Source organism: Solenopsis invicta, chromosome 14 (assembly GCF_016802725.1).
Source record: "Solenopsis invicta isolate M01_SB chromosome 14, UNIL_Sinv_3.0, whole genome shotgun sequence".
NCBI lineage: Eukaryota > Metazoa > Arthropoda > Insecta > Hymenoptera > Formicidae > Solenopsis > Solenopsis invicta.
This window is the reverse complement of record NC_052677.1, coordinates 14658165-14670337: the sequence shown is the minus strand read 5'-3', so window position 1 is coordinate 14670337 and position 12173 is coordinate 14658165. Positions and strand designations below refer to the sequence as shown.

General features: G+C 40.1%; 2 long non-coding RNA genes across 2 annotated transcripts in view; one reads left to right on the top strand and one right to left on the bottom strand.

Annotated features, from left to right (window-relative positions):
- The window catches only part of LOC120359610, a 244944-nt gene extending 236893 nt beyond the window's left edge, over nucleotides 1-8051 (bottom strand). Inside the window, exons 1-2 of the long non-coding RNA XR_005576388.1 lie at nucleotides 7649-8051; nucleotides 6936-6972 (exon numbers count right to left, since the gene is read on the bottom strand). This is a non-coding gene — a long non-coding RNA (uncharacterized LOC120359610). The remainder of the gene's footprint in view (nucleotides 1-6935; nucleotides 6973-7648) is intronic.
- A 651-nt stretch (nucleotides 8052-8702) lies between these two features.
- Nucleotides 8703-12173, top strand: part of LOC105207567 — a 109861-nt gene continuing 106390 nt past the window's right edge. Inside the window, exons 1-2 of the long non-coding RNA XR_851451.3 lie at nucleotides 8703-9326; nucleotides 9424-10432. This is a non-coding gene — a long non-coding RNA (uncharacterized LOC105207567). The remainder of the gene's footprint in view (nucleotides 9327-9423; nucleotides 10433-12173) is intronic.

The following is a 12173-nucleotide window of genomic DNA, read 5'->3' as shown; positions in this document are numbered from 1 at the left end:
ATGCCTGAAGATTCCTCGACCCCGAACCAAGCTCTTCGGGGTTGCGTGAATTCCTTTCTCCGCGCATTTCCGCACGATCGCGAGCACGCGCGTTTCTTCGTACCGAGCCACTTCTAATGAGGGTCCCGGCGTGGGTGAACGCGTCTGCGAAATGCCGACGATTGATAGTGTATTGGGATACGATATAGGGAAACCGGAGCGACGACGATCGGTAGCAAGAGTAACGCGCCGCGATATCGATCGCCCTCGAAGATCGCCGATGTCGTCGATGCGTTGCGGACGAAAGGCCCCTTTGTTCGTGGTGAATCTTGGCCGCAGTATCGAGCTACGGACGCCGCGATTTAGGAAAGCCGGCGGCGAAACCGCGCGCCATTCTCTCCCGTTCGACTGCGAAACTTCCTCGTAATTTCCGTAAATCACTGAAAGCGAGTGGCCGGCAACGGCCGGACTCCGGCTAATTAATTTCTGGGGACGCGACGATTAATTAACGCGCACGCAGGAATTAACGACTCCCTCGCGTTCGGATCCGATACTTGGAAAAGTAGATCGCTAGCTCAATAGATCGGATTCCGAGATCCTACAATGCAATTTCAAGATTTGGTCACAGGTTTAAGAAAACATGTACATATAAGTAGATGAATCAAAACGAGATCTGACTTTGCGAATTTTTTTTGTAGAAAACCGGAAAGAGACAGAAAAGTTCATTTCATTGTGAAGATCATACTTTTCTCTATTTAATAATTTTATTAAGAAATATAAAATGGCATCGTCATTAAAGTTTTTCAAAATTATTATTTTTTTATGTTTACAGTGACTACTGCTGCTCATCAAAAAGCTAAATGACACAATCTTGATAAAGTTGCAAAATAAATGAGTAACCGTTTTTTTTTAAATATTGTGTTTGTAAAAAATGACAATTAGTCAAAGTTAAAATAGTGGTTTTTCACTATAAATATTTGCTTGCTTCTTGGCTATAATAAAAGACTAAACATCCTAAAAGAAGATCCATCGAGGCATTAGTGTCTAAAAAAAATATATAAAATTGTAAATTAATCAATCGAGATGTGGTAGTCATGCATTTTTAAAAATTTAAAAATTTAAATAGCGAAGCAATTTCATGTCATTTCTAAATAAAATTCAAATATCAAACAAATTATAATGATCTCACAATAGAATAAACATGACTTCTCTACCTCTTTTCGTTTTTTCAAAAAAAAAAAGTTTGCAAGTTCAAATTGTCTAGAATTGTATATGTCTTCTTAAATATTGATCGTCATTTTTTATATACAATATAATATTGGCATACTAGAACTTGTAATATTCAAAAGTTATTCAGAACTATATGATTTTAGCTAATTATAAGTCTCGAGAAGCCACTACCCGACGGCATACGTAAGATACCTAAGGGCATGCCTAAGCTTCGTCACGTTGCTGTCCGGGATTCCTCGCGAGATTAACTCGAGATCACCTAACTCTCATGGCGGAAGTCGTACCCGTGTCACGGTGGCAAGAGCCAGAATATCTACGCGGAAGTGCAACATCGCTGACGTCGTGTCGCACGCGGTAAACATAGCTCTTCATCTCCCTCCCTTTCCTCTTAGAAAATTACGAAGTACCAATGATGTCTCTCAACACTTACAATCTTCAAACAAATCAAATACACAAACGCTCACTTGAGACATACCGAGCTCATCGTAAAGATCAAATTGATATTGTAATAATTATCCTAATTAGAAGCGAGATTATTATTATGATAGAATAACAGATTCTGCGAAGAATAACAGATTGCCGCGGTCCCGTGTATTCGCGCGAGAATGTCGGTGTCGTCACTGTACTTGCGAACCGTCCTGCGACGCGCTGGTCTTGTTTTTGAAGCGGGGACAGGCTTGCCTCGTCGAGGGACATTGATTCATCCTAGTCCAGCCGTGTCCCCGGCGAGAATGCGTTGTGCACGTTCATGAGCGCGCGTGTGTATGTGCACGTGTGTTCGCCAGGTGTACATACAAGCCGTGGTCACGTACACGGTGTCTCAGATCTCTGCCAGATTGCTTCTTATCTATAGCTACGTCGGTGAATTCGAAGTAAATCGATGTAAGATTGTGATTGCGACTGGAACTTTTACTTATCGCTCCTGTTGTCACTTGATTCCGAATTAGATTCAGAAACAAAAATTAAGAGTGAGATTTGCTTCTATCATTTATTTGGAGGCTTCATTACGCTAGTTGTTTAAACAACATGCTCATGAGAGAGAACTAGGAATAAATCAATATTGGAAAATTTACCGGTCTTTTCAGTCTGACTTATTGTTAGTACGTGAAACCGAGAGGACCACGAATCCAAGACACCATGTATATACGTATCGTCCGTGCTCCAGGCACGACCGATGATTATCTCCACGCTCGGTTTGTGCCACAAAGCACGGCAGTCCCACGCACGCCTTGTCGAGTTATTAATCGCCACATAATTCTACAATTACAAAGGTTAATCCGGCGTTTTCACGCTTTGCCCGCCTTGGGTGCTGCGACATCGGGCGGCTGACAGAGAACAAGAAAGAGCAAGAAAGAACAAGAAACAGCGAGACCGGGAGATAAACGCGAGCGTAGAAGAGAGCGTGAAAAGGAGAAAGAAAGACCTGGTGGCCGCTCACGTTGTCGTTAACTCGATCCACTTGGTTTGTCACTTTACTTTCGATCGTAACCTTTACTCCCCGGCTTTGCACCCGATGTCGCAACCGTGGTGAATCCTGTGTGTCTTATCTGCCCGACGAGACGCGCGCTCGCAAACAACGAAGATGCATTTAACGTATGATTAATCGTGGCTTGCTAGAAAATGTTTTCTTCACGATGCACGCAACTACCGTCGACTTCGCGTAATAATCTCTGTCGCTTATATTTTTAAGAATAAAATACGGAAAACTGGATCTTTATTGCACAGAAAAAACGATTTCGTTGGACTTTAATTTTGTCGTATCCAAAAAAGTTTGTTTGGAATGGTCCAAACAAACCAATGTTTAAATCAATAAGTACGACTAATGTTATTTTCGTCAAATAATGTATAAATGAAATATTTTTGTTCAAACAAATAACGTTTGTATTAATATATATTGTTTCAATTAAACAACTCAGTCAAATAAATAGGAATATTAATTCCAATGAAATCCTTTTCTCTATGTACAAACCATTTTAGAATCTCTCACCGACACAGCTTCATTTCACTAATAAAGTGAACAACGAACATACGGTACGTTTACAACTGTAATCGCAGATACTTCATATCGTAAGAAATTAAATGCTTCATAGTAAATTCTAAGATGGGCTTGTCTTGTCTAATATTTTCCTTTGCTCAGTATTCTATGCTTCTATAAAGTATCAAACATATTAAGTCGCCTGTATCCCCATGAACCTCCCCTCCTACCTCAGAAATTAGTATATCATCCGTAAATGCTGTGACTCGAGGATTATCGTGGCCTCAGTTAGGTACGAGTATCCAGCATCTTTCTAAGTCGCCTCTCATTTCGAAACGTTACATAAATCTTTCTTATTCATCGACTGTACTGGCTATTACTCGCGGTTCTTCGCGGTTGCATCGCGCGCGGTAGGGCCGCTCTTAAGTACGCGTTAAGAACGATCCGGTCGAAGGCGGAACGAAGGAAGAGCCCCGGCTCCCCGGCTATCAGGAACACGAACGGCCGGGGCCCCGATAAGAACATCGGTTTTATCGCGTACGGTTCCTCGCCTCCCAAGAAGAAACTCGCCCCCGAGGTGTACGCGACCATTCACGATCGGTGACACCGTAACTCGGTATTTCCGTACGTAATTCACCGTGACCAATACGTAATGCGCCCAGGCTCATTTGTCAAGTGGCTGCTCCCGTGAAAGGAAGGATACAAAAGGATTTCGAAGAGAGAAAGAGCGACAGAGGAAGAGGGAAAGAAAAAAAAAGAGACGAACAAGAAAGAAATACGAACAGTTTGAGCGTCGCTCTTACCAGGGAAATGATTGAAAGCCATTACTACTCCGCGCCTCGATTTGACCTCCGCAGAATTCCAACGCGCGGAATGCGATGCCGGAATCGCCGCGGTTAGACCCAGCGACATTGACGGGAAATTAAGACGTTTCTGATACGCAATTTCTTCATCGCGCGTATACGCACGCGAGAGACAAGCAAGAATGCATAGCGCGCTCCGCGCGCTAATCCGCGAATTGTTTTGCCGGATCGACAGGTGCTCTCGTAAAGGCCATTCCTTCGGGCTTTTAAACACGCGCGGCGTTTTCCCTCGATACCCCGCGCGCAGAAACGATATACGCCCATTAAAAGAAAATTATCCGAGCACGGCATGGGCGGCATTAAAAGTGATATGCGCCTGGCACAGGTGTAATAGCGCGGGCATGACGTGTTCTCTAACGAGTTTCGCTTCGTATTTATTAGCGATTAACTTAACGACACGGGACGCCGCGCAACAGAGTCGAGAGTGTATGACACAAACTATGACGACAAGTAACGACGACAGTGCGGACCAGGATCTAATCTTCCCGAGTGTGATCTAAACCGCGCAATTAATGAGCGGTCGACCGACCGGCCAGCTGGCCGAGAATCGTTTCCGTGCCAATATCGTGCGACGTACTGGGCGTTACGAAAATACCCGAGCGATTTTCAGAGGGATGTCCTTCTTCGTTGTAACGAAAACGACTCGTTCGACGAAGCACTTATCCTTAGAGTATCTCGGCAACACCCAGTATACGCGTGGCGCGCCGCGTGAAACGCTCCATGGAACCGTATTAGAAAATTAATACTCGGTTGAGAGTTTCCGCGTGGAAGGAGTGGTCAACGTGGAATGAAAATTTATAAGTGGCTTGCTCAAGGGGCCCAGCGTATGCCTTCTCAGTCGCAAAAGGTTGCGTAACGCGTTTCGAGAATTCCGACGATGCGGCCGCCGTTGCGAGCGCCTACATCATCGTCGTCGTTGTCGTCGTCGACCTCATCGCCGGAACCGCGAAATCGCCCCGGGGCTTCGCGAAACCGTCGACTTTAAGAACGCGTCGTCGCAAACGTGAGATTTATTGTACAACAGTATCGAGAGACCTCCCATTACGTGTACTCTTTCGCGAACATAATTAGCACGAGACGCCGTCGTAGTCGCGGCTAATCCTATTATCGCGAGGAATACGGAAAGTTATTTGCGCGTTGCGCAATCACGCACGCTTGGCTAAATATTCTAATTGTACATCGAGACGATATCGGTTACACCGACATCGCTTTACTGTGATTAATCAAATTTTTTTTTCTTTCCATCCTCCACAGGTAATATATGGCTATGTTCGTATATCAAAGATAGGCACGATAAATTTTACATGCACGTTATAAATATTGCAAGAAAGAGAGAGAGAGAATTATAATTTAGATTTAAAATTATATATTAGTTATATTTATTTTTATAACGTTGCATAATCGTTATATAAATTATTGCTGCATGATTATTTCCACGGACAAAGCATTGTGCAATCGGCAGTGGACTGCCGAAAAAAGTAAGCAGTGACCTATAATATTGACGGCATTGTCGTCAGTGGTTGGGGAGTGGTGAGCTCACTTCAGAGTCGATCATGGGGTTGAGCACAAAAATTTTTGAATACTTCGGGAAAGCTTTAGAATTCTTGTGCAGGCATTGGCGTATGATAATGGGCACGCGGTAGTGTTCATAATTGCATGGCACTGCCTTAATTTTAATATAGGATTGACGGCATTGTAGGCATTGACTAACAATAAGCATTGTCGGCAGTGTACAAAAATGTCGGCAGTGTTTTACAGCAATGCCAAAAATCGAGGAGAATTATAATTTAGATTTAAAATTATATATTAGTTATATTTATTTTTATAACGTTGCATAATCGTTATATAAATTATTGCTGCATGATTATTTCCACGGACAAAGCAATTGTTTCGCGGAACTCGAATTGGTATTACGAATCAATGGGTTATGCCTTATCTCTTTTCATATCGTTTCTCTTCGTGCCTGAGGGCTTATCACGGGATATGAGATACGTGAGATACGGGAATGCCTTGACGTAGGCGTGGTACGAGGATTAGACGGTTCCGCTCCATTCTTTCCTACGCTTCGTCCTTATACGCGCGATGTACGTATTCAATTTATAGTTATTCGAAGAAGTTCAGAGTTGGAGCCATACTAAAAACTCTACCGTGACCCATATTATATTTATATTCATATAGTTTATGACCTATATCTCACTGTTTTGTTTCGAGTAAACATCGAGTTCTCAAATATGGATAGAAAGGCAATGAGAGATTAAGATAAAATTAATTAAAAATAAATATAATTAATAATCATTAACGCATATTTTTATTAAATAAATTAATTCAAATATATTACATAACTGTAATCAATATATCTCCTGTCTTTTTTATTCTGGTGAAATATTTTTAAAAAATACTCTTAATTCTTTTGCACACACATTACAATTTGTATAATATTTAATCTTTAAAGAAAGAATATTTTTTTAATATATTCTATTACTTTTTTATTTATGCTTAAGAATTTATTTTATCAATTTTACGTATTCTTACATCAATAATTTAAAAAGTTAATATTTTAATTATCTAATAATTCTAACATTATAATTGATATTCCATCTAGATATAATATCTCCATTTTCGTTTTATAAACTTTGCTTGAACTATCTATGCAATCTTATATTCACGATAAATTGATTGTATAGAATAATATAGATGTATATTTCTAAATTCTCTCTCGCTTTCTCACTCTCTCTTTCTCTCTCTCTAATGTCTGTTCTAGCATATTCATTTCAACCGATCTACGAGATTTTACTAACTCATCAATAACCTACATCAATATGTAATATTCTTCTCTCGTAGAGCCATTATCTTCACACAACTAAAATGAAATATAATTTGTGACTCACCGGATCGATGCGCAGCAGCGGAGTTAATCAAAATAATCTGTAACATAAATATATGCAAATATTAAAGTATGGTCCAGAATAAACAATATTACAGAAAAATATTCACAATTTGAACTATTCACAATTCACACAGTTTGAAATAAAAATCTATAAATATTTTACTTAATTTTTCGAGAATTTTCGAGAATGCTGCAATATTTTGATTCACAAATTTTGATACTTTATATAATCAGGATAAAAATTTCTCTCGGAGAAAAAATTCCAGAAATTTTTTTAGGAATTTTATTCAAAATTCCAGGTAAGTAGAACATTTTTTTAATACAGCTTTAAAATAAATTTATTTTATTATATCTTTTAATTAATTTCTTAATTGCACAATAAAATAAGAACAGCTATTGCAGTTCTGAAAATTAAATTTGAGAAAGTTAAAAAAAAAATAATATAAACGAAATGGCATATAACGATTTGTCCGTAGTGATTTACCTCACTAAAAAAGTATGAGACGCAATTAAACAACGCCAATTTAGAACGACGTACTGTCTTTTATTGTCACTGACTTCTCAATAAAAACTTGCGAGTCACGCGAGAATATCCGTGAATGTACATACATGGACATATATACACCGGTTTTTCCCGGTAGTAAACATTCTGATAATCTTCAAAGAAAACAATTCTCTCTACAAGTAGCAAATAGTAAAAAAACAATAAGTTACCCATGGTTGCTCCGCCGTCGCCTGACGCCTTCTCCTAGGCCTCCTCCTCCTCTCAGACTCCTTTGTGGCACAACACAACACTTCACAACACAACACTACACTACCACTCACGACGGACGACTTTACTCCGTACACGCGAATTCATTGTCCGAACACGACAATCGCGCGGTACTTGATACGGCATCCCCGGTAATCGAGGTTAACGCGAATTCATTGTCCGAATACGATAATCGCGCGGCAAGCCTCCCGGAATTCGAGGTTAAGGCGAATTTTACGACGAAGCACTACGAAGCACTCCAGAACTCCACGCGCAATTGCGCGCAATCCAAATGCTGATTGATACCGAGCTACGCCGCGAATTGATGAGGAGATAAGAAGGAATAGCACTAGCTGACTATCGGCCGAAATACGCAAATTCGTGGATGAAACCCGCGTGAGTCGGCAACCGGCGACATATTCCGCAACTCTACAAAGATCTCGCGGACAACTTCGCGCACCGCGCGCCCCGCGTGTCCACTGCGACAATTCACGTTTTACCGACGGGCGGTCGATAAATCTTATCACATATTTTTGGAAAATGCGTAAGGTGCGTTGCATCCGACGCTCGCGCTCTCGGAATCATGTCGTTCTTGATACTTGCCGAATGTTAAACAAGGATGATCGTGAGCATGCCGAACATCGAGCGAAACGTTCCCTTGGTATCTGAGGCAATGTCTAAAGGCAGGTTGCGTCGTAAATTCAAGAGTCCAAGGATTATTTACGTTTTACGCGTGAACGCCCGACCCTGGCGAAAAGTGTGGTTAGATTGACCGAGACCGCTCGGGTGATAGATTCGGGTACGCATTTACGTGTTTACGACGAACAACCGACACTCTCTAAATTCGCGCTGCGTGATAGACCATCGTCGCGGGATTCACCGAAATGTGTATTACTTAAACGCAGTGCTACATACCGTGAACTCGCACGTCGACGAACCGACCGTTCCATGAGCGCCAATTCACGACGCTTCGCTAATGACGAAAGCTTGTGCGACGAACTTCATCCCGATGTCGCGCGAGTCGATTCGCTGCTAATCGAGACGCGTCGAGACCGAGAATCACAGTTAATCACAACTCGTCGCTATTAAATGTGCGATACACTTTATAGCGTGACACGCGCGTTTTGTTTATTTACAATAAGCGATCGTCGGCTATTCATCGGCATTGCGGTTCATCGGCTATTCGTTACTTGGACATTTCCCCGTGCGCGGACAATGTGGGCGAATCGCTCGTTTCGGAGTGATGAAAGATTTGAGCTTTGGTGCAATCCGAGGTGCTGTTAAAACAATAGTTACCGCGTACGAGCACAATGGGACAATAATTTACTATTCCTTGTTACCCTTGAAATGCGAACACATGGCGCGAGGCATCCGCGACATCGGCAGGTACCGCTGCGTTATGTTCGCGAGCCGTCGGCGGGAGTTGCGTAATCGCCATAACCTAACCTACAACTCAATCGTTTATTGTTTGTAAGGATCGTATTTGGCGTCTCGTAGTACTCGACGACGTCCAAAGTAATAATGCGATGACACACGGAGCATCTCGCGCCTGTTCTCTATTCGATCTCCAATCTCATCAAGGAAATAACAACCAATGTTGCAAGACATATACATATATTTTACAATAACGATCAGAGTTGGGTAAGTTATTTTTTGCCTACATCAGAGGCTATAACTCCTTAGATTTATCACTTAAGTATTATATTTGAACCGAATTAAGAAAGATAACTCGTTGCAGGAACGAATACATAAGCATGTAGATACAGTAACTAGATACTTGTAGTTGGACACTGATTACAACACTGATAACAACAATCGCTTGTGTATGTATGTACAATGGCACGCTGCACAAAACGGGAAAAAAAACAGACGCCGAGCATTAAATAAACAGCCAAACTGCATTGTTGGGAAATATATAAACATGGATGAAATATATGAAATAATATACGTCGAGTGTACCTTGTTCCATTAGTCGTGTTATTAAATGCAAGGTGTTACGCAGAGTGTATTCGAATACAAGCGATGTTAAACGAGCGATTATCACACATTAATATCGCTGTATAATAAGAAACAATTTACAGCCCCCTTTCTCCTGGAGCAACAAACCAACGACGCGAGATACCTGCGACGATCGACAAATAGCCAACGTCTCAATACATTCATATACGTCGTCAATCATGGGATTTAAATAATCACATAAGCTGCAGTCGCTAATACGGAATAATCACGCATTCGATCTCTTGACTCGGGTCGCGTCTCGAGGCGTGATATGACGGTTGTATGTACGCAGCATCTTGCGTCACTGTCTAACAAGAATCGCGTCGGGTAAATAATAATAAGATAATACCATGCGCGCTATGTAAAATAAAAATCACATCGCGTGTATGTTTACCTTTGCCAAATTGTGTGTCATCTAAGTCTAACGTGCGTGAAATTTTCTGCACAATTTTTAAATTCTCCGTCTGCTACTTAAAATCGTTTACTGTGACAGTATACGGGATATCGCGAGTACTGAACGAATCGTTGCTTGGCGCGATCGTACTTAATCTTCTGTTGTGCAATAAACACACGATTATCGTCGGGAATGTAAGTGTCGTATGATTATTTTGCGTGCGTCGCGAGTGTATGTACTGAGTTAATGAAACGAAAGGACCCGAGAGAAAGAGAAGGGACCTAGGAGCATCGGGGCAAGGAAAGGACCTGAGAGGAGGAGACCTAGGAACATCAGGCGACATCGCAATTGTAGGGTGAGTCATTGTGATACTGATTAACATAATTGAAGGGTTTTCTACAAAAACTAAACAAATCTAAAAAGTTAAATTTTCAGGAAATAAAAATTTTTTAATCTTTAGATTGTGTATTGTATATATATAATTTTTCTCTAGAAATATTAGGAGCAAATATTGTAGGCTTTAATTAATATTTTGAGAATTTTATTTAACAGGAAAAATTAAAAAAATATCTAAACTTGTTTCCTATTTGCAAGAATTTTATATTTATTACCTGTTTATTCCATTTTATATTTACATTTTTTATAACATTAATAATGGTAAGAGATGATAAAGGAAATATTATTTAAAATATAAAACAATAATTTTTTACTTTTTATTTAAAAAAGTTTACTAGTTACTTTAACAAAATGTCCTTTTATATTCCTTTTTGTAGAAAAATTTCTAGACTTGTTTAACTCTTGACAGAACTTTATATTCACTTTATATACCTATTTATACTTATTATTTGCTGTTTTTTGTTTAATTCTTGTCGGAACAAAATTTTTTATGACAGTAGAAAAATGATTTGATGCCATAACCCAGATTCTTTAAAAATGGACTTGTTTGTTTTTGTTGTAGGAAACACCTTTGTAACGTAATATGAAATATGCGGAATCAATGTGTGTCTCTCATTTATCGTACTTCAAATTAAATTAAATTTTAACGAGAGAGAGAGTGAATTACGTTTGCATATCGCGCTTTATTTTTGTTAGCGTCGCTTAAGATTAATTCCATTCGATTGAGAGCGAGAAAAACGTAATAGAAATATTGTTATCTATGGATTCAATTTCGCAAAAATATACGAAAAATCAATTGATATATATATATATTGCATGCAATAAATTTTAATTCTTTAAATTGTGCGGGTGTATGTGTAAAAATTTAAATGCAATTGATTAATTTCTCCAATTAAAAGGAGTTATTGATACAATTATTTAAAGAACAAAAATTACACTTTTTAATATTATATTGAAATATGTTATCAAAACAGTTTTCTGAAGATTGGTGAGTTAAATTCTTCTGAAAAAACGCAACTTTAAATGCGGATCTAATTCTAATCTAGCAATTATTGACTACCTCATGAAATTGCTTTTCTCTTCTTTTATTTGCGCGCTATCGAGAAATCTCATCGAGTATCTCATTCTTAGGAAGAGAAATATGATCGAAACGATCGCCTAAGTAGCGAGTAATTTAAATCGCGTCAGATAAGAGCGCGGCTCGGAATATGTACAATTTGTTTATCGACTCGACGAGTTCGGCCAATCTCCGCGTTAACGATCGCGATTACGAATGACGATCAATCGGCATTTTGCGTGTTCATGCATGCGTAAGAGTTCGAGGGCAGAATACGGTTACGTCGGCCAGGTGTGTGTCACCGATAAAGAAGCGGAGCGTGAGAAGACGTTCGCGAAAGAGCAAACGCGTCGTTAAACGCGAGCTTATTGCTCCTCGAGGAGTCTATTGCTCCACAGAAACAGAAACTCCTGTTGTGCCTAGAATGAGTTGAGTTAAATGGCTATAAACGTAGTAAAAAAAAGATACGAGAAGCATAATCGAATACGATCTATCCTTGGACAAAGAGATATTTCATCCGCCTAACGGGGAGTGGAAAGGTTGCGGAGTCATCGGGGCAGATCTCGCTCCGGTGCTCGGCGACTCGTGTCGGGAGATGCAATACAATTAGCGGAGATGCGTACCGGCACGGAAGCAAGCGCAT